The 14,289-nt window shown below is 43.0% G+C and overlaps 1 protein-coding gene across 3 annotated transcripts in view; it reads right to left on the bottom strand.

Annotated features, from left to right (window-relative positions):
* L3MBTL4 (L3MBTL histone methyl-lysine binding protein 4) overlaps window positions 1–4,470 on the bottom strand; it is a 323,126-nt gene extending 318,656 nt beyond the window's left edge. Inside the window, exon 1 of one of the 3 annotated variants that reach the window (XM_054724420.1) lies at window positions 4,382–4,470. The gene's annotated coding sequence lies outside the window, so the exon portion shown is untranslated. Of the gene's footprint in view, window positions 1–3,677; window positions 3,739–3,987; window positions 4,075–4,381 lie in introns of those variants that run through there. The other 2 variants (XM_054724421.1, XM_054724422.1) reach the window with 2 other exon arrangements.
* Window positions 4,471–14,289: the final 9,819 nt, after the last annotated feature.

A 14,289-nucleotide genomic window follows, 5' to 3' on the forward strand; every position in this document is an offset into this window, starting at 1 on the left:
GCATTGAATAATAACCCCCTGCTCTGGTGCTGACCAATCAGTAGAGACCACAACCCTGAATGGTCACACCTGGAAAGCTGATGAATATTCTATTAAGATCTTCCCCTGGGAACTCCCCTAAAGTCTCTACCCTTAAAACCCTTAGGATGAGGATCCAGTGACTTCCATAACATAAAATTGATCATGATGATGGCTGTACAACTCTGTGAATTATACACTTTATTTTTTTAATCCTCACCTAAGGATATTTTTCTATTGACTTTTAGAGAGAGTGGAGGAGAGAGGGAAAGACAGAGAGAAACATCGATGTGAGAGAAACATATTGATAGTTGCCTCCTGCACAAGCCCAGACTAGAGCCTGGTTCCAGCCAGGAAGGAGCCTGCAACAGAGGTACTTGCCCTTGACCAGAATCAAACCCAGGACCCTTTTGTCCCCAGGCCGATACTGAGCCAAACTAATTAAGGCAATTATACACTTTAAATGGGTGAATTGTGTGGTTTGTAAATTATATCAATAAAGCTGTAAAAAAATAAATCTTATCTAATAAAAGAGCAATATGCAAATTGACCATACCTCTGCTACACCCACAAACCACGCCCACCAGCCAATCAGGAGTGAGTGTGCAAATTAACCCAGCCAAGATGACTGCGGCCACAGAGAGAACAGGAGGAAGGCTTGGGTTTCCCTGGCGATGGAGGAAGCCAAGCTTTCTGCACACCCTGGCGGGCCCAGGCCTCCACTCCAGGCTACAAACTTTCAATTATAGAAGATAAATAAATCCCAACAAAAATGGCGGCAGCCACGGAGCTGGAGAGAGCAGGAGGCTAGGGTTGCCCCCGGCTATGGAGGAAGCCAAGCTTTCCGCACACCCTGGCCTGCCTTGGCCTCTGATCAAGGCTACAAAGTTTCAATTGAGAAGATAAATAAATCCCAACAGAAATGGCGGCTGCCACAGAGCAAGCAGAAGGCTTGGCTCCACTCCAGGCTACAAAGTTTCAATTGTAGAAGATAAATAAATCCCAAATACCAGGGCCTCTCCTTGGGTCGCGGAGGGGTGTGGCTGGCCTGCAAACCACCACAGGCCCCTTGCCCAGGCCGCCCCACGCCCCAAGGGAACCCCACCCTGATCCGGGACACCCTTCAGGGAAAACCAGCTGGTCCCCAACCATGCACCAGGCCTCTATCCTATCTAATAAAAGAGTAATATGCAAATTGACCATCACTCCAACACACAAGATGGCTGCCCCCATGTGGTCAAAGATCCTGCCCCCATGTGGACATAAGATGGCCACCACAAGATGGCCAGTAGGGGAGGGCAGTTGGGAGGGACCAGGCCTGCAAGGGAGGGCAGTTGGGGGTGATCAAGCCTGCAGGGGGGGGCAGTTAGGGGGTGACTAGGCTGGCAGAGGAGGGAAGTTGGGGGATGACCAGGCCTGCAGGGAAGGGCAGTTGGGGGTGACTGGGCCTGCTGGGGAGGACAGTTGGGGGGGACCAGGCTGGCAGGCAGAAGCAGTTAGGGGCAATCAGGAAGGCAGGCAGGCGAGCAATTGGGAGCCAGCAGTCCAGATTGGAGAGGGTGCAGGCTGGGCTGAAGGACACCCTTCCCCCCAGTGCACGAATTTCATGCACCAGGCCTCTAGTAAATAAATAAAATGCTGTATCTTCAATTTAGTTGGCAGATACCACATTTAGCTATAAGCATGAGTTTAATCTTCCACATAGAAACTAAACACTATGTTATACATATATCAAATTATGTTAACTAAAACTACTATAATGTTATATGTCAATTTAACCTCAATATAAATAAAAAAAACAAGCAGAAAATGGCAAATTCTAAGGTCTGGATCATTTTTAAAAACCTGTATTTATATATAAATTTGTAAGTTAACCAGAAAAAGTGAAAGCCAAAGGAAGGAACTCTGGCCTAAGAACCAAAGAAGGCTTCATAGAGGAGGAATTACCCTTGATCACAAAGAATGCATACAAGTTTTCTAGTTTGGGAGGGTTAGGCACTGGTTAGAGCATGAGTATCAGCACTGTCCAATCTGGACACTACAAAATAATCTTTCAAATCATAATCACCTCTTTTGAGGCATGAAACACCTTTCTACCTCCAAGGCTCCCACACTCCTCTTCCTTCTCCCTGTCAATCTACACCGTATCCACATTTCAAGACTCAGCCCAAGGCCTAACATTCTCTTTGCATCATGTTCTGATCACTCCAGACCCCAAAGACGCTCTGGTTGCCAAACCCTCTGGCCACTGTCATTTCACATCACTGGCATTTAATTTTAGACTAGAGGCAGGATGCACAAAATTCGTGCAAGAGTAGGCCTTCCTTCCCCCACCTGCTGGCACCAGCTTCCCTTGGCACCCAGGACCTGGGCTTCCCTCCAGCCGCCTGCAGGCACCCGGGACTTAGGCTTCCCTCCCTGCCCCGGCTTCATCCGGAAGGTCATCTGGAAGGACATCTGGTCTAATTAGCATATTACTCTTTTTATTATTATAGATTGTTTTAGTCTCAAATCCTATTTAGTTCCTTGTCATATTATGTTCACAAGTGGTTTGGTTGGCATGTTTTATCTCCCCAACACTTTTAGTTGCTTGTCATATGAATGTTTGAACATATGGAGTAGATGGTTTACTGTACAAACAACTGAAACTTTAAGAAAAATAAAGATGAATTAGAAGTGTAATTTAAGATACCAATCACACAGTTACTGTGATGAAATACATAGATGTAGAGCTCATCTAAGATTCTTAGGCAGCTCCTAACTTTCCTTAATTCTGTCTTCACCAGCTCAGCTTTCCACCAATGTGCTTTCTTAGAAAACAAATTGTGAGCTTACTGTAGAGGTAGACCAAGCTTAATACCATTTCTTTTGACCCCAACATAGTCCAGCAAAGTGCTAAGTAAACAATTCCCCAGTCAAGGACTACCTGCCATACAAACTCATCAATGCGCCTCACGACCTGAGAACATAATAGCAGTGTTAAGCTTATCTTACTTCCAAATCAACAAGTACACACCAAGTGCACATAGCAGAGTCCAATCAATTTATATGCTCCAAAAATCTCTCCCCTTTCAACCATTCCTCCAGATTCTATGGAACCTTGAGGAATAACCTTGCTAAGAGCTAAATGTATTCAACGTCTTTGTATTATTGAGGGTCTATAACAAACTCCACCCACCACCACCCCGTTTGCCACTTGAACCTTTTTTTGAGTTAAGTGGGCTAGAAAACACCAGGAGACCTCACTGCACTTATTGCAGCTGAGGACGGACTCTGGAACCTGCCACGAGCATCTTCCAGAACCGCTCCACCAGCGGGATCCAGAAGGCGCCCTTGACCAAGTAACTCTGAAGTGAGAGCGAGCCCCGTCCTGGTCCTGGTCCCGGTCCACGTGGCACTGGGCCAGACGAGCAGGTCCAGGTAACCAGGCTGACTTCCTCTGCACAGGAAGACCAGTCCTTCTCATTTAATCTCCACTTCGGGCCATGGACCCATCAAGCATGTCCCTCTCAGGGGATAAAGGCATCTATAAAACAAAGCGCACTCTGTGGACTTCAATCAGAACCACCCAAGTCCCGGAATTGGGGGAAACGTTTACACCAGTCACGTAGGTAACCGCCACTCTGGCCCCGGGTTACGCCCAGCTGGTCCGCCCGGACCTCGGCCCATCTCTGGAGGAAGGCGAAGGAACCTTCCACGGGCGCGTCCCCTCGCAGATTGGGGGCGAGGGGAGCGCTAGTTCCAACCGCCAGATGCCCAGATGCCGGCCACGCGCCCGCCCTGAGCTCACTTCCAAGGCTCCTTCCCCGGGGCAGGGCAGAACTTGGGGGGCAGGAGGAGGAGGATGGAGCGCTCGCGGGGTCACCGCGGGAGCCCAAACCCCGGCACCCACGACAGTTGGCCGAGGGAAAGAAGCGGGAAGACGAGCAGGACGCCCGTCCCCAGAGGGAACAAAAGCCGAACACCCACCCGGGTGCCCCGCGGCCGGAGGGCCAACTGGGAACCCCCGGAGAGTCCCGCCCCCGGCCCGGCCCGGCCCGCGGAGCCGGTCCCTCCGCCCCAGTGACGGCGCCCGGCACCCCGGCCCGGCGAGCGGGACAGCGGGCAGCGCCCGTCCGAAGTAGGCGACGAGCGGGGCAGCGCCTCGAGGGGAGCCCGGCGCGAGCCCGGCGGCGAAAGAGAAAGGGAAAGAGCGGGGACGGGCGGGGGCGGCTCCTAACCGCCACCAACCCCCGGCCTGGCCCCGTCGCGGGCGACGCTCACGCCCCTCGGCCCGGTGCGGGGCCGGGCCAGTCCGGGCGAGGCGGCCGCGGGCGCCGGCGCGATCTCCGACCAGACCACTGGGGCGGGGCGCCCTCCTTACCCCAGCGGAGCCGGTCCGCGGTGCCCGCTCGGCGACAGGCGGGGTGCGAGCCGCAGCGCCCAGGTTGGCCGGTCCGGCGGTGGCGCCGCTGCCCGGTGGTGCCGCGGGGGGAGCGAGGGTGCACGCGCGGGTGGGGGCGCGAGCCTCCCCCTGCCCGCCCCGCGCGCATGCTCCCGCCGCACCTGCCTCGCTCAGGGTTCCGCTCCGGAGGGGTCCTGGGGCCCATAGGACTCGGGTCTCACGTGGGAGGAAGGTGATTGCGGCTTTATTTTCAAGTGCCTTTTTCTCCTTATTTGTTCCCTGAGAAGGAGTCCCCCAGATCTTGGCTACTTCCTGGCTGACCCCCCCGCCCCTCCTACAATGCTGTCCCAGGGCCCTCACCCCTTCTTCATCCTAGCTCTTAGGGTTCACCTTCCAGTGTTCACCCCTCTCTCCTCTGGATTCCTGGCTGTCCTGCTGCTCCTTCTGATTTTGCAACCTCCTCTCAAAGCCCCTTTCCCAGTCTTGACTTTGCTACATTCGCCTACACGAGTATCATTTCAAAATAAAAGAAGACTCTTTCCTAGTGAGAGAACAAAAGTTTGCTGACCCAGTGCTAGCTGCTGGGATTGAGCAGGAACCAGGAGCACTGAGTTCCTGCCCTCAGGTAACTTACAGTCTTACTGGTTAACTTCAGACTTTTACAAACCATGGTGGTAGATTTAGAGAGGAACTTATTGAATAATTTATTTAGTTTATAATTCAAAGTAGATGGTAATTGAAGACTGTATTTTGTGGCTTTATTTTTTTTAAGATTTTTTATTGACTTTTAGGAAGGAATGGGGAGAGAGAGAGAGAGAGAGAGAGAGAGAAATACTGGGATGGAGCCCACATAGGAATCAAACCAGCAACCTTTCAGTGCCCATGCACTGGAGGACTCCCACCCAACCGAGACACACCAGCCAGGGTGTGCTTTTTAAGTGGAATTTTTTTCCATGGAGGTGCCTTGTGTATAAACTCCAGGGCACAAATAGTAGCTGGTAGGTTCAAAGTAAATATTAGTTTGTTGCTTTTGGCAAGAAATTCAATCATTTCACAGGATTCACAATAATATCCAAAGTGATCTTTTTAGTTGCTTGTTGACTACCTTAACCCAAGAACTAAAACTGTTTTTCAGGTGAAACTGGTCCATGGGTAGTGTGGACCCTAAGAAAGAAGATATCTACTAAAAAAAAAAAAAAAAAAAGCTTCCAGTGGTTAACTGGGCTCAAATTTAAAAAGAGAGAGAGAGAAAACAAAACAAAAACAAAAAAAAACAAAAAATAGAGCCTTGCAGCCATTTCTGCACAGGCACCTGTCATGCAAACTGCACTTCAGGGAGAAGCCTGCACTGAACTGCCTGCCTGCACTGTGCTCCTGCCATCTGAGCCAGCCATTACAAGGGAGTTTCTGGGATCCTATTTCAACCCATAGGACTGGGACTTTCCCCATGGAATTAGGAGCTGCACAGGTCTTTATCCCCATCAGCTTCTTCACCCACCAATCAGAATGATTCCATTCTGACCAATCAGGACAGAGCCTTGTGGACCAATCACACTTTGAGAATTAGAAGTCCTCATTTGTATGAGGATGGACAATCAAGGACCAGGGGCAGGGACTTTGGTCTACATAAGTCAGCTTCCCTCAGCCATAGGCACACACTTTCCCTTTCCACAGAAGACTGAAGACTGAGAATCTCATGGCTGAGCTGAAGCATAAAGATGTCTTGCCAAAACAGAATCCAGGCCAGAGCATGCCAGAGCAGAGAGTTGTAATTCTGTGAACACAGCCACAGTTCAAGGTACTGCTTATGCATGCTTACTTACCTGAAAACTGCATGAAATTACAGTGGGACTCAGTAGGTGGATGAGAAAGCATCCTCCCTTATATATACATGAGCACAAATAGTGCATTAATTACTGTTGTTTATGATGAAGGACATACACTTCAATTATTGCAGAGTAATCCAGTCCTACCAAGCAGTGTTTGTTTACCTTTAAAAACTAAGTGATATTAACATCAAAATGTCCCCAGCAAAGAAAGAGTTAAGGGCACTTATAGTTCCACCTGCTCCTTAGAAAAATCAATATAAATATACAAAATCAAAGAAAGCGGGATTAAAATCCAAATAGAGTGAATTTATTTTACCTTACCTTCACTTTTTTGGGGAAACAGAATTACCATCTATAATAATAGAAGCATAATATGCTAATTAGACCAGACATCCTTCTGGACGAAGCCCCTGCAGCCAGGTCCGAGGCAGAGGCCCCCTGGCCGCTGTTGTGGCAGGGGGGCCGAGCCTCTTGCATGAATTTTGTGCATCGGGCCTCTAGTTATAATATATGAATGTATTTGGCTTACCTTTAGAAAAACAGAAACACTATTTTCATGGGTTAGATTTAAATAAAGAAAAGGATGCACCAATAAAACAGATGACACAGGCAGAGATCCTCATCCAGGGTTAGAAATGCATGGGTGCCCAGTACTAACAACAAAATATGATTATATTCAAAGAAGCTGACATCTGTTTTAAACTACACTGTTATTCAAATTATATGGAAATATAAACAGGTACACATTTGTACACTTATTACAGAATTTTTTAAGCTTTTGCAGTAAATCCCTTTTATTTGAACAACTACAAATTAAAATGAAATAGCCACATTGTTTATTGATTATTGTAATGTTACTAATGGGGTTTACAACACCTATGGCTACTAGGCATTTTATTTTTATACTTCAATGGAATCGGACATATTCTAAGTAGCAAAGTTGACTTTGACCAGATAGATAAGAATGGTTTATCCTTGAGATAGGAAGCCCAGTGACATAGTAAACACAGAAGAACCCCTTTCTGAAGGTCATCAAAACATAACAGAGTCAAAGCAGTTCTATAACATATCTAGCAATATACAGTATCCATGTCTATCTGTGTGGGTGGAAATGAGACCTGTCCATTTGCTAAGATAGTGGTTGACTTTATATAAGGAACACTCCATTTTTAAATTTGCTAAATTTACTTACTTTTTTCTGGTTGGGTCTTTTATCTTATTTTTATGTTTTATATATGTTATTTTTATATGTCTATGTAATTTTTTCTAAGAATTAAATTACATTGATTTATTATTTGATGCATAACAGGATTAACTGTTAACACAGATGGGTATTTAAGATTCACAATTGTTTTCTAGCATATACTTAGGACCATTTGTGAGAGTTAAGAACAGAGCAAGTTCCTTTACACACTGAAGTGTGTTTAAGAAGTTAATGGGGGGGAAAAAGGAGACATATGTACTACTATTTGTAATACTTTAAATAATAAAAAAAGTTATCTTAACATCATTCTCTGCTTGCATCATAAACAGATTATCCATTGCAGCTAAAATTATATTATTGGTCACTATCTTCACCAAGTATTATTATCAAAATTTTATTTTCATATTAATGCCATTGTTAGTAATTTTACCCACACCACACTATATGTTCTGTTACACATTATATTGAATGGTGGATTATTCAATGTTAAACTTCCTTTATTGGCTTTAAATATGAGTAACTACTTATAAAGTTCTACTTACATGTAAATATTGGTTCAGAAAAAAAAGTTGTGTAAGTAATGTTGAAGAATTAAAACTAATTTTTTAAAAAGATACCAAAAAATTTCAGCCCTGACTGGTTTGGCTCAGTGGATAGAGTGTCGGCCTATGGACTAAAGGGTCCAAGGTTTGATTCAGGTCAAGGGCATGTACCTTGGTTGCGGGCACATGTACCTTGGTTGCGGGTAGGGGGTGTGCAGGAAGCAGCTGATCTATGTTTCTCTCTCATTGATGTTTCTAACTATCTCTCTCCCTTCCCCTCTGTAAAATAATCAATAAAATATATTTTTTTAAAATTTAATAAACAAAGATAATATGTACATTATGATATCTTGAATTAATGACTTAAATATGTATAGAAACAAAGCTATCATAAAGAGGCATAAAAACACTGGTTTCAGGTGTACTCCCTTGAACTTTTAAAAATCCAACTTATACACTATACTATGTAATTTTTTCTAAGAATTAAATTACATTGATTTATTATTTGATGCATAACAGGATTAACTGTTAACACAGATAATGTTCCTTTGAACAAAGCAGGTTTGAACTGTGTTGGTTCACTTATATGTGAATTTTTTCAGTTGACTTTTGCAGTTCAATTGACAGTACAAACCTTCACTTTTCGAGGGTCAACTGGCGGTTAGGAATCTGAGCATTCGAAAGGCTGACTTAAGTTATATAGGAATTTTTGACTGGGAGGCTCTTATAAGCCCCATGTATTCAATGGCTAACTATATTTCTGATTATGCTTAGTCTGTACAAACTGAACATAAAAGGGATCCTCATATCAATAGGCAAACTTCACTTCCCACTATTTTAACACTACTGAATAAACTAATATGATTTAGAGAAGAGCATGAAAACTGCAGAAGGAAAGTGAGCAATCCTTTTAATTTCATTTTCATAGATACTGGTGACACAACTATACCATCTCCAAGATGGGAGATCTAGGAAAAGAAAAAGAAAATCTTCGATGCAGGCAATTTATATTTTCTTAAATAGCAACATGTCCAAAATAGCTGTGTAGTTAGGCATGCATTCTATAAAAATTAGCAGCAGCATAATATGTAGAGCACGTAGATATCAGGAAATGTGATGTTTATTCCTACCTCACCCATTGACCCATCATGGGAGAAGCCAGCTAGTTCCACAGGATGTGTCTTACAGAATAGCACTTGCTTTAGAGATCAGCAACTTCAGGGTCTAGGTCTAGTTCTCGGCATTGTAGGTCCAAAAACTTGATTTTGTTAATGCTAGCAGATGTAATCAGGCTAAGGCAACCAGCCAAAAACAAGAATGCCAATTATACTGACAGACATAAATGCCAAAAATATCAATGTTTTCTGGTCAGCACATTCCCACCACTTATAGTCTACAAAGGAAGGCTAATTATGTTAGAAGATTGCCAAGTGACCATGAAATCAGGACAAGAGAGTTGGCTCCTCTTAATGTGTAGTGTGGACAAGTGACAACTGTCTGAAAAAGCCGTCCTCATAGAAGGATGTCTCTAGCCAAGACACCAAAGGCTGTGTCACCTGGATGTGCTATGACACTCCTCACTAAGGTCCTGTTTCCTTCTGCAATACAGTCCTTGGGATATTTAGTCCCTGGTCACTTTGATGGGATTTGGATGCTTTAAAAAACTCATCAGCAATATACTTACAAACAACCTTTTGGGGCGGGCTGCTTCTACAGAATGATAAACCTGTTTGTTTGTTTACTTATTTATTTATTTTTGGCTTTCTCAGAAGATGATTTTTTCTTGACCCAATCTCAAAAATCTGAAAGTACCTTAACTGTTGTCTTTTATGTACTAACTTCAAACCTGTTTGAATTATTTCCATTTTAGATTTAATATCCCTATTTTATTAAACTTTTAATAAAAATTAAAAGACCAGTTTTTTATTTAGTATGTTATCTTAAAATGTTATCTTAAAATCATTTTAAAGGAGTCCACTTTTTCTGGATTGGATATGCACAGAAAAATACAAATTCTTACAAAATTAATTTCTAATTTTAGAAATGATTTCATCTAAACCTACTAAAGTGACATTTGAATGAAAAAGTAAATCAACAATTTCATAGGAAAAGAAGTTGCATATTTCTTTAGATTTGTAGATTGCTAAGTGTACAACACACACACACACACACACACACACACACACACATTTGTATGGAGCAAAGCTCATCAACTTAGTCTAGATGAGCCAATAACATAAAATATAAGAATAAGACAGTTGTCCCTAAGAAGTGTTTAAGCCTTCTATTTTAACACTAAACTTCTGAGCTCCTTCTGCGCTCCTTGAAAAACCCCTCACTGACAGCTCTGATACCATCACTCTAACTAAACAGGAAAAACACCCATGTCTTTGTAAGTGGAGTGGATTAATTAAATGGATGGCCTCAATTAGTGGCCTCTCTTTATCCATATTCTTACAATGTAACTTGGCACTGTTCCCATCAGGCAGTGGAGCCGATTTCCGCACTTCCTGAACCAGGAATGCCCTTGTGACTTGCTTTGGCCGATAGAAGGGGGTGAAGTGATGATGTGCCAGTTCCAAGCTTAGACCTCAATGGCCTGTGCACTCCTATTTCTGTCTTGCACCTACTAGTATGTGATCTCCCTGAGAATAACCTGCCTGCTGGAGAATGGGACACAGCCCAGTTGTTCCATCCGAGTCCCTATATGTGTGAAAGAACACACACATATTGCCCAACCAATCTCTGAGCTGACCACAGAGGCATGAGTGAATGTGCCCAGCAAAATCTGCTGAGCCCAGATAGGCAGTGTCATCCAGCCAACCTATATACGCATGAGAAATGATAAATTATTATGGTGTTAATTGTTTTTTGTGTTGTGGAGTTAATGTTTTTTAATGCAACAATAGCTATGTGATACAAAAGGTTTATTTATTATAACATTAATTTTATTTCTTTTCTCTTGGAGAAAATCAGTAACTAGCTAGGTGTTCCTTTTCTCTAAAACTTCAATGTTCTATAAGTTCAGCATTTCTGATTTCAGGAAAAAAATCATAGGGAGCAAATGCAGCTGTTTATGTTTTGCACAAATGTGGGGCAATATGTAGAATCATCACTCTCCCTTATATAGCCATTCTCTCCTGTGTACTAATACTCTCCCCTTAGTCTACGCAGATTTTCAAGTGTTTTATCCTGAGTGACAGCACAGAAGCCTTCCTTTGACATTTCTTCTCTCTTAGGCAGCCTTATTCCTCTTCTTCCTTTATTTACCGAACTCCTATAAAAATCTAGCTTTAATTTATACTTGGGCTTCAACTCCTATAATAGTAGTATATAATTTATACCTGGACATCTGCAGCCAGTGCGCTACTTAAATAGTTCTTATAAATGGCTCTTGACTTGTCCAGATTTATTTCATCATCTGGTTATCCACTTACTAGACTCCGTTGTAACTTTTGAGGATACTAAACCTGATCTCCTCCAAATCCTATTCCTTGGCCTTGGTCTGGGACAAAACTACCCTGAAGTTGCTTAGGAAAAAGGCAGTTTTGCCCTAGCCAGCTTGGCTCAGTGGATAGAGCATTGGCCTGCGAACTGAAGGGTCCCAGGTTCGATTCTGGCCAAGGGCACATGCCTGGGTTGTGGGCTCGATCCCCAATAGGGGGCGTGCGGGAGGCAGCCGATCAATGATTCTCTCTCATCATTGATGTTTCTATCTTTCTATCCCTCTCCCTTCCTCTCTGAAATAAAAAAAGAAATATATTAAAAAAAAAAGAAAGAAAGAAAAAAGGCAGTTTTACCTGGTAGAATCAGGGGTCTATTCAAACTCAAAGTCTAGAAGCACGGCCTGACCTCACAAGTCCCTGGGACTTATCATTCCAGGTCCTATCTCTCAAGTCCTTTCTGCTCTCTGTTGGGACATAGTCTTTCTTTACATCAGCAGATACACTTAGCCAATTCTAGGCCCACACCACTCCAGGCCCAACTTCATATCCCTTCCAATTCAAGCAACTAATAGACTGATTTGCTTTGCAGATTTCCGTTTATCATTCTTGGGAGAGAAGATGAATTGGCCTAGTTTGACTAATGTGTCTTAAGCCAGAAGTGAACAAAGATACATATTCAAGATGCTATAATGCCCACATGTGGCATAGGTGTAGAATAAGATGGGCAGATACTATATCCCCAAACCTGTCTCCCCCCAAACCCTCCTCAAAAACCCTCTGTGACCCCAGCCAGTTTTGCTCAATGGATAGAGCGTCGGCCTACAGACTGAAGGGTCCTGGGTTTCGTTCAGGTCAAGGGCCGGTACCTCGGTTGCAGGCTCCTCTTCGGCCTGAGGCCTGGTCAGGGTGCATACAGGAGGCAACAAATCAATGTGTCTCTCTCACATTGATGTTTCTCTCCCTCTCTGTTTCTCCCCCTCCCACTCTCTCTAAAAATCAATGAAAAAATGTCCTCTGGTAAGAATTTAAAAAACAAAACTGGCTCTTCCTAGCCTACAGATCCAAGTCTAAATGTCAGCCTAAACCAGGGGTCCTCAAACTTTTTAAACAGGGGGCCAGTTCACTGTCCCTCAGACTGTTGGAGGGCTGGACTATAGTTTAAAAAAAAAACTATGAACAAATCCCTATGCACACAGCCCATATCTTATTTTGAAGTAAAAAAACAAAATGGCAAAAATACCCGCATGTGGCCTGCGGGCCGTAGTTTGAGGACGCCTGCCCTAAACCTTTCAAGGTCATCATGCTTCGTCCCATACAACACAACCTGCTCCATCTCTCCTCTCATTGTAATGGACAAGATACTCCTTGTTCTCAGAATGGCTGCAAGTTTTATCAATTTGCCCGTGGGAGCACTTTTTTAAAAAATATTGAAATACAACGTATCTCTGAGGATCAACACTAATTAAATATCTCCCCTGAAGCATTTATCAATTTTGTTGCTTTAGTTTTTCTTCTACATAGCCATAGCATTTTGTTTATGTATTTGTATTAACTTTAAATTATTGTTATTTTTACTATAATGACTTGCTATGTTATATATAATACATAGATACTATGGTTTTCTAAAAAGGAGTATCATGTTTAAATTTTTAATTATCTGTGGGGTTTTGCTTTTAATATTTGTCCTTTTAAAAAAAAAGTTTTTCCCAGAAAAATGCAGGAGGTATTGCAATTAATGCCCATGTGTCCAACAATCAGAAGGAACATTTGTAAATACTTTATAGTTGCCATTTTTAAGAAACAAAACATTATATATAAAGTTGAATTCCTTTATCGTCCTTTTATGTGTCTCTCTCTGCCTCCTTTCTCTGAGGCAACCACTATGATGAACGTAGTACATGTCTTTTTACTATAAGCCTTTACATGATTTCTGAATTTTGTATCTTTTAAAGAAATCCCTCCTTTACTCAAGATTATAAAAGATAATGTTATTTTCAAGTATTTTTTATTGTTGTGTATTAGTTAGGACTTCTAGCATTTATGGACCAGTAGGGGATTATGAGCAGCCCTATTTTACTCCTCACTCTAATGGGGATGTTTCTAAAGTTACTATATGTACTGTAAGCTTGTATAAAAATGCCTTTGCAGGTTCAAGAAGTTCTATTATGTTTTGTTACTATGCATTTGTTTGTTTTTACATGAACAAATTTGCATATTATCAGGTGCCCATTCAATTCTATTGATATAGTCACTTTTTTTCCCTTTCATCATTACTTGTTTCATAGATGTTATTCCTTTATTTATGGGAGCATCTTAAACATCTTTAATTTGAAGTCATTTTGATGATGTACTCTTATTTGTACTTTATTGCTGGTTAATTTCTCTTCCAATTTTGATTGGTTGGCTGTTTTCCATGTTAATTATCCTCGGAGTCTTGGGGCAGAGAGCTGTTTTTTCCTCTCCCCCTTTCCTCTGCCTCCTCTTTGGCCTCCACCTGGTCCTCCCGTCCTTGTCCACATTCCGGTCTTCTCTTGGCAGCCCTGGTCTTCCATTCCAATATTGTGGGTACTGCAGACATAGTCACCAAGACAGGGAGGAAGCTGGCCCAGGTCCTACACCTTCCTCTTTCTGGCTGCACTGCCAGAATGCAGCAAAAGGAGCAGTTTTCTGGCTCCCTTGGGGCTAAGAGAGAGCATCCAAACCCCAGTTTTATTTTTTATTATTTTTTCTTTATTGATTAAGGTATTACAAATGTGTTCTTATTCCCCCATTGCCCCCCCACCCCACCCCAAGTTCTGCCTTCACCCTCACCCCCTGTTGTCTGCATCCATCGCTTATGCTTATATGCATGTATACAAGTCCTTTG

The sequence above is a fragment of the Eptesicus fuscus genome, chromosome 12 (assembly GCF_027574615.1).
Source record: "Eptesicus fuscus isolate TK198812 chromosome 12, DD_ASM_mEF_20220401, whole genome shotgun sequence".
NCBI classification, from domain to species: domain Eukaryota; kingdom Metazoa; phylum Chordata; class Mammalia; order Chiroptera; family Vespertilionidae; genus Eptesicus; species Eptesicus fuscus.